We start from the raw sequence: 7,500 nt of genomic DNA, 5'->3' as shown, positions 1-7,500 counted from the left end.
TACGGCGCGGCTGAGCCTGCTATTTTCTAGTAGTTAATTATTCAGGTATCCGGTTCCCCAAGGTCGTTTTCGGTGTCTCGGTAGGAGGGCGAGGAACGAGAGGCCAACTCTGGCATGACCAACGTCGCCAGTGCCCATTTTTCTCCTCAGTCCAGCCCACAGACGAAAAATTGTTTTATGCGTTGTGCGGAAGAAGAGGCGAAGGTGACGGGGCGCTTTGCCAGATGGCGTGGGTGGCGCTGCACTCACGGAAGCTCTTGCGGTGAAGTGATTTTGCCTTCGGGTTTGCAGCGCTGCGGGAGGCGCAGCCGGGGCGCCCCGCTCGTCTTTCGCAGGGGGCTTCGGAATCAACTCTCGTAGAGCGATGAGCTAAGGCATGGTGGATATAGAGCTGAGTCATGCCTAGAGTACAGTTAGGGGGTGTCTGGCATAAAGTGGAAGTGGAATGGCATGGGAGAAGATGATGTTGTGTATGGTTCTTTTATCACGGGGGGATTTACCGTTAGATGTTTAAGGCTAGCAGTCAATGCCTTAGGTGTAAGGAAACAACTGCTTAAACAATTTTGAAAGGATGAAGCATTTTCATGATTTATAATATTTTTAGGTTGATAACATGTAGGGCTAGTTCATTTACAGCTCGTCATATTATGTATATATCAATAAAATCTAAACATTTTTGTTTCTTCTCTTTTCAGGTATGTATTATCAGCAGTGGTTTTCAGAATTCGTTGGGACAAGTAAGTGAGAATCATAGATAGGTCCATGTCTTCGTTGTGTGTGTGTGTTTGCAAGGCTCCTGTGACTTCTGCCCCGCGTGGTCAGCGGAGCTTCGGCCGAACGTTCCTCGCAGGACAGTAATTAGGCCGGAGGCAGATCTGTCAGCTGTCTGCGGTGGGCGTGGGAAGGGCGCAGAAGCCCTTCGTCTCTGGCGCCTCGAGTTTCAGGCAGTTTCTTCCAAGTGAAGGCGTGGACTAAGCGCCTCAGTATTGTCCAGATGCAGCAGATCACAGAGATTTCCTTAGTACTTTATGTGTGTGTGTGTGTGCGTGTGTGTGTGCATGCGCGCGCGCGTATGTATGTATGGACACACGCACACGTTCATTTCCCGTGTTCTGGGAACCTCCGAGGCGTCGGCGACTTCGATGCACGAGGAAGTAGGGATCTAACGGGTTTCAAGGTTGTCATGGGAGCTGTCGTGCTGAGTCGTGATTCTATTTTTGTCTAATTATGCTTCATACAAGAGCATGGTAGCCTCTGAACATTTTTTACAACAACGATATTAACGTTAGGATACTATCCTCGTTTTTTTATTCCAGTTCCTAATTTCTCGTGGTTTCCGCATAGCCACGCCCGTTGTTAATGCGACATTGCTGTCGGCTTAAGATCTCATATATATATATATATATATATATATATATATATATATATATATATATATATATGTATGTATATATATATATATGTATATATATGTATATATATGTATGTATATATATACATATATATACATATATATATATATACAAATATATATACATACATACATACATACACACACACACACACACACACACACACACACACACACACACACACACACACACACACACACACACACACACACACACACATATACATACACATACATATACACATGGAATATTTTTATATTACTGCTGTAGGTGGAAAATTGGTGGTGTTTCTGGGCGCGACATTTATTCAGACATTCCGGCGACAGGGTGTCCTTGATATCACGACATACCGCTGCTGTGTCCCTCCTGGATCATAGTTCCAGCGAGACACTGAAGCGCTGTCCCCCCATTTCATGACCAATGGTTATCACGTATGGTAGATTTACAGAAAGAAAGAAAAAAGGGCACTAATTGTTTCACTTGAAGGACTTGATAGGCTGATGGTGATATGCGGCACCCTCGTGGCACTAGCCGGGTGTCACAGCCGAGTTCGGGCACGGAGAAAGCTGGCAAAAAGTGGCCGGTCCTATTCCACATCCGCGTGGTTGCCGAGGAATGCCGCCTCCGCCTTGCGCGCGCCCGCCGCCTCTGCTTGTTGTTCTTCAATAATGCCTTTTTGTGGATGTTTTTGCGGCTGCTTTTCACCCGGCGGAGAGACCCGACGGAGAGACCCGGCCACTGCGGGAGAACTCTGACCTAGCAGGTGGAATGCGCCTGCCCAGGGAGGCTGCTGGCACTCGTCCGGGAGTCGTGTCATGAATGGCTGCAATTATGCATTCACATTCGGTGCTGTGGCTGCTGACCTTCTGGGAAGCGCCTGCCGAGGATGCACTTGCGCGGCCAAGGCAGAGGAAAGTTCAACATGAATTTGATGAACCTAAGGGCGCGCGGGCGGTCTCTGAGAAAACGCCGAGGGAGGAATGGGAACCTCGGGGCAGGAGGAGCTCGGGCTGAAGCCTCATGGGGCAGCTTCGATATATATATATATATATATATATATATATATATATATATATATATATTTATATATATATGTATATATATATATTTATATATATATGTATATATATAAATATATATATTTATATATATAATATTGTGTGTGTGTATGTATGTATGTATTATTTATGTTTATATATATGCTTTATATTTGACACACGCACACACACACACACACACACACACACACACACACACACACACACACACACACACACACACACACACACACACACACACACACACACACACATATATATATATATATAATATATTATATATGTATGTATGGATGTATGTATATATATATTCATCTATACATATCATATATATTCATCTATACGTATATATGTGTGTGTATATGTATATTTGTGTTTTTGTTTATGCACATATATTTATGTATATCATTGCGTACATATGCACATATATTTATTATTGTTATTATTATTATGAATGTATGTGTGAGTGAGTGACACACACACACACACACACACACACACACACACACACACACACACACACACACACACACACACACACACACACACACACACACACACACACACACACCCTGTCTACCGCTGCAGCGATCGCAGTGCAGGCGAGACAGATGCTAGCTGACGTTCAGCGAGCGACGGGGCGCGGGCGGCTGACCTCGCCAGGGGAAAGTGGGAACATTTTTAGGTTGTCTCTTTGTTTGTTGCTGTATGATCTGAACCTGGCGTGGGCGTTGCTCTCGGACACTGTTAGACGCAGTTTTACGGTCGCTCGCCAAAGAGAAGCTTTGCAAGAGATGTCCTTTTCTCTTCCTGCGTCCACATCTCTTGCGATTTAGTGAGCAGAGCAACCTGGCGGAGCCGCTGACATTTGACCCGAGGAACAGAAGCAAAGCCTTGGGTCGCCCGAGTCATGAAGATAGTCATTATTTATGATTGCGCTTGTTGATTTTCCCAGACAAGTGTTGTTGGGATGCTGAGCCTCCGGGCGGCGTCTCACAGAGGTTAAGCTCTCGCGGCGGGGCGTGGTGAGAGTCAGCACGCCGCGACCCCGAGGAATGCTGCGCTCAGACCCATCGCGCCGCGTGAATCACTGGCACAGCTCGAAACTCTCGCTGGCCTTCACTTAACGCTCTTCTTTAGAGCGGGAATAGCTAGGAAGGAGGGCAGTCCAGTCGTTCACTTCAATGTTACATCTTCTCTTTGATGCCTTGTTATCCACGGCCGTCGAATCTGCCCAGGCCGTTCTTCGCAAGCGATAAGGACAATAAAGATCGAGTGTGATTGCAGGGCGAGGCGACAGGCGCGCTCAAGGCAGTTAGCAATGTCTTTGTTGCGGAGCTGTTGGCGGGCTTGGAGATGGAGCGAGCGATGGTGTAGCTGCCGCCGCGGATGTTGGGCGCCTACAGCTGCCTCTCTGGCCGGCCGTAATTACCCCACTACGCCTCCTTGTGTTTCGTCTTGTCTTGTCGTCTATTAAATGGGCTGAGCAGGTCTGCGATGCTTCCTTTAAGCCTACCGTCCAAGGAGATTTGGGACGACGACGTCTCGGAATGTTGACAGGGAGTTGCCGGCAAAGGGTCCATTTCCTGCTTTTTATCGCACTTTTTAAATTGTTGAGAGTAGGTTTGATTAGTAATTTTGCTCCTGGCGTCGGAAGTGTGAGTAAGCTCTGAGGCGGTAACTCACGCACTCGAGGTTTGCTAGCGAGGAGGACAGGCGGGTTCTCGTGGGCGGTCCCTGGTCTTTGTGATGATAAGTGGCTTGCTGGAACGTTAATGATTTTTCAAAGGAAACGGCCCTGGTAAGGATAAAAAGGAATAATTATAAAAGCCGGGCGAGGAAGCGTAGTGGGCCATTACTCACCTGTCTCACTCCGCACACACCTTCCTGTTTCCCACGACCTGTGCCTCTCTCCCCGCGCTCCTTTCCATCGTGTTATTTTGCTTTTCTCTCCGCGACGAGCTTTGGGGTAATTCGACGCAGTCACTGCCGCCCGAGAGCGTCTTCAAAGCACGAAAGGTAAAGGGCCTCCAACCGAGCCATAATATCCCTGTGAGAGCGGGTCTTATGAGCGCTCCTCCGCAGTTGCTTTGTGAGCAGTCGTGCGAAATTGATGTATTAAGATTCTGTAGTCATTGACGCGCTATAAAAGAGGGTCCCCTTTTGCCGAGGAATAAATCCCCTCTTATTCAGCGGCCATAAAATGTACCAAACTGCCCTCTGACCCGAACAGCGCAGCGCAGGATATCGTGACTTCCTCAATTACCCACAGTTTTGTTTGCTGCTCAGATGGAGCTGCGCTTTCCCGCGCACGACGCCCCGTTGCCTGTTGGCGGAGCTGTAACGTGAACCAAGCAAAACGTGTGCGGCGAGTAAGCGTGAGTGCTGCTTTATAGCTCTGGGAACTTCGAATAGGAAATCCGTGTCTGCTCTGTGATGTGGGTTTAGTTATGATGCAGTGAATATGACTTGAAACTAACCGGTCTTATGATATACCTTGAATATGTACTCGGCCACTACCTGCTCCGTATCCATCCCTGTCCTCTAATTACAGTATTCTGAATACCCTCGCTCGTTCAACCCCTTTCTGTTATTTACAAACACGCGCGCACACACACACACACACACACACACACACACACACACACACACACACACACACACACACACACACACACACACACACACACACACACACACCAACAGACGTCTGACCTAGAATTTATGATGAGATTAAGCGGTTTGTGGGCGTGAATCGGACGCTCCTTCGGCCCCGCAAGCCCGATCTGCTCCGCGGGAAGCAGCTGCTCCAAGGGGGACAGCGCTGAAGAGAGAGCATAAAGCGCAGGCGGGCCAAGCGGGAAATAACCGAATGTGAACATGGCGTGTGGAAGCAAACAAGTGCCGTCTTAATGATATGAAAATGGGTGAGAGAGGAGGCTGGCCACGCTTGAGATGGCCCCATGATCGGTGCGGTTTAGAAACCAGGGTTGAATGTTGAGACAAATTCCAGAAGTAAAATCGTCGTTTTTTTTTTTTTCTCAATAGGTGCGTGGTACATAGCCTGTTGCTGTCTGAGCTATAAGCTAGCAATTAGGCGAAGTCATATTCAGCATGTTCTTTTACCCAGCAATCTGGTTACTCCCACAAAATTGTAGCAGTCTGAGCAGCCCATCGGAACAGCAGGGTTCAGTCGAAGCAGCTGGACCTTTCCATAGGAAGATGACTCCAGAACATAACGGCGGCGAGTGCCTCCTATTCCGGGCCCTCCTGAGACTGCACCGACAGCCTTCACGCTGACACTTCCTCGCCTGCCGCGCAGCACATGACTTCCTCGTGGCGTTTTACAGCAGTTGAACGGAGCCTGCGTGACACAAAGCCTGTCATGGTCAGCAAATAAGGATAATTAGGCTTTCTTGTCAGGGAAAATAGTCGCAAGAATTACCGTTGATTCCGCAATAGCGGCGCCTCGGGAACCCTGTATTACGCTGCACGGGGAACGGGAGGAGCGCCGGGAAAGTCAGCGCGGAGGCTCCGGTCGCGGCGACGCCGTGTCCGGACCGCTGTGCGTGCTGACGGCGTGACATTATAAAACCATGAATATTCAGGATGACTCGGCTCGAGGACCTTAAGGAACTCCTTAAGAGTTTGGCGCCATTCGTGTTACTTGCGGTCATTGCCACCTCAGTGCGCGAAACATCGGCGCGGAAGAAATTAGCGAATTAGACATGACTCGAATCATCCGTTAGAAGGAAACATTGCGAGGCGAAGAATGAGAGGATTGCGGAGGACAGGATCACGCACAGACCTCGAGGATAGGCTCTCGGCTTCGTCTTGTCCGGTCAGAGGTGTGACTACAATAGACCGGGATTTTAAGCATGCGCCATTTGTTGCTCTTGCCATACTTGTGTTTTGCACAATGTATGATGGCCTTTGCCATTTAAAGATATTGCTTGTATTTTTGTTTATGTTTTTTGATGATCCATACGCGTTTTAAATTCCTTGCACCAACCATGTTGTTTGCCCCTCTGTGAAGCTCGCCAGAGTCGGTGAGTTCGACACGCCTGGATTAGCCGGACGAAGGTGTCGGGGAAGAGCACTGCGGCCTGGCGGGCACTGCACCCAAGACGATTTTGCGGGCAGGAAGTGTGGCGCAGATTGCATACACCGGCAGTCAATGCGGTGCAGGTGTCAAGGCCTGGCGTCGCGGGGCGCCCTGGGGAAGCCGTGGCGGGAGGAGGTCCTTCCGACTGGACGGTCACTGGACCCGCCTTGCAAAGCGACTGCAGGGCTGGCGATATTCACGTGGCCGGAACACGCACTTGGCCGCAGCCATTAGTTCCAAACCGCACTAATCATCTGAGACGGCGTTGTAAGCTCCAGAGTTTTAAATTTATGTGTAGATTTTCGTATAAGAAGAAAAAAAAATTCTAAATTGGCGATTTATATGCTTTACAGTCAGTCTGGGGAAGCAAGACTTGGCTGCGGCCAAGCAGCGAAGAACAACAAAAGAAAAGCAGAACGTGAGCGCCGAGCCGCGGGCGCAAGTGCGCTGCCCGACGCACCGGAAGTGTGTCCTGCGGCGGAAACTGGCTTTTCAAGCGGGTTGCTGGGCCTGGAAAGCTCCTGTGAAATGCTCTTGTGTTCTTCACAACAATCAAAGATATTCGTTGACAATTGTGCCCTCGCCTTTCACGTGCTGCCGCAGTGTGGCTCAAGTGTGCAAGCAGAGAGTCCTTTCATCCCGAGCGAGATCGGGGTCCGCTGAGGAAGCCTCCCTGCAGCGCCGCTTGGTGGCGAGGAAGGTGATATGCCGCGCCCGGGGCTCCGTCGCATGTTCGGATTTATAATTTCGCAATATTTGTTAAAGGAGTGAGGCAGTGGGGAATACCCCATGCGAGTGAGGGCAAAGGAGTGAGGCAGTTGATTAGTTGGACACAGGAAGGATTGCAGGGACAAAGGGCAGGTGTTTGAAGCACGTGTTTGCTTGTGATTGTTTTTGCTTGCTTTGTGTATTTGACGAGGCAGTG

At 49.1% G+C, this 7,500-nt stretch overlaps 1 protein-coding gene across 1 annotated transcript in view; it reads left to right on the top strand.

Annotated features, from left to right (window-relative positions):
• Window positions 1-7,500, top strand: part of LOC125042003 (janus kinase and microtubule-interacting protein 2-like) — a 161,461-nt gene that overhangs the window by 132,269 nt on the left and 21,692 nt on the right. The gene's annotated exons all lie outside the window — the stretch shown is intronic.

This window comes from Penaeus chinensis, chromosome 31 (genome assembly GCF_019202785.1).
Source record: "Penaeus chinensis breed Huanghai No. 1 chromosome 31, ASM1920278v2, whole genome shotgun sequence".
Classification (NCBI taxonomy): Eukaryota; Metazoa; Arthropoda; class Malacostraca; order Decapoda; family Penaeidae; genus Penaeus; species Penaeus chinensis.
The sequence above is the reverse complement of the archived record's forward strand: the minus strand, read 5'-3'. Positions and strand labels throughout refer to the sequence as shown.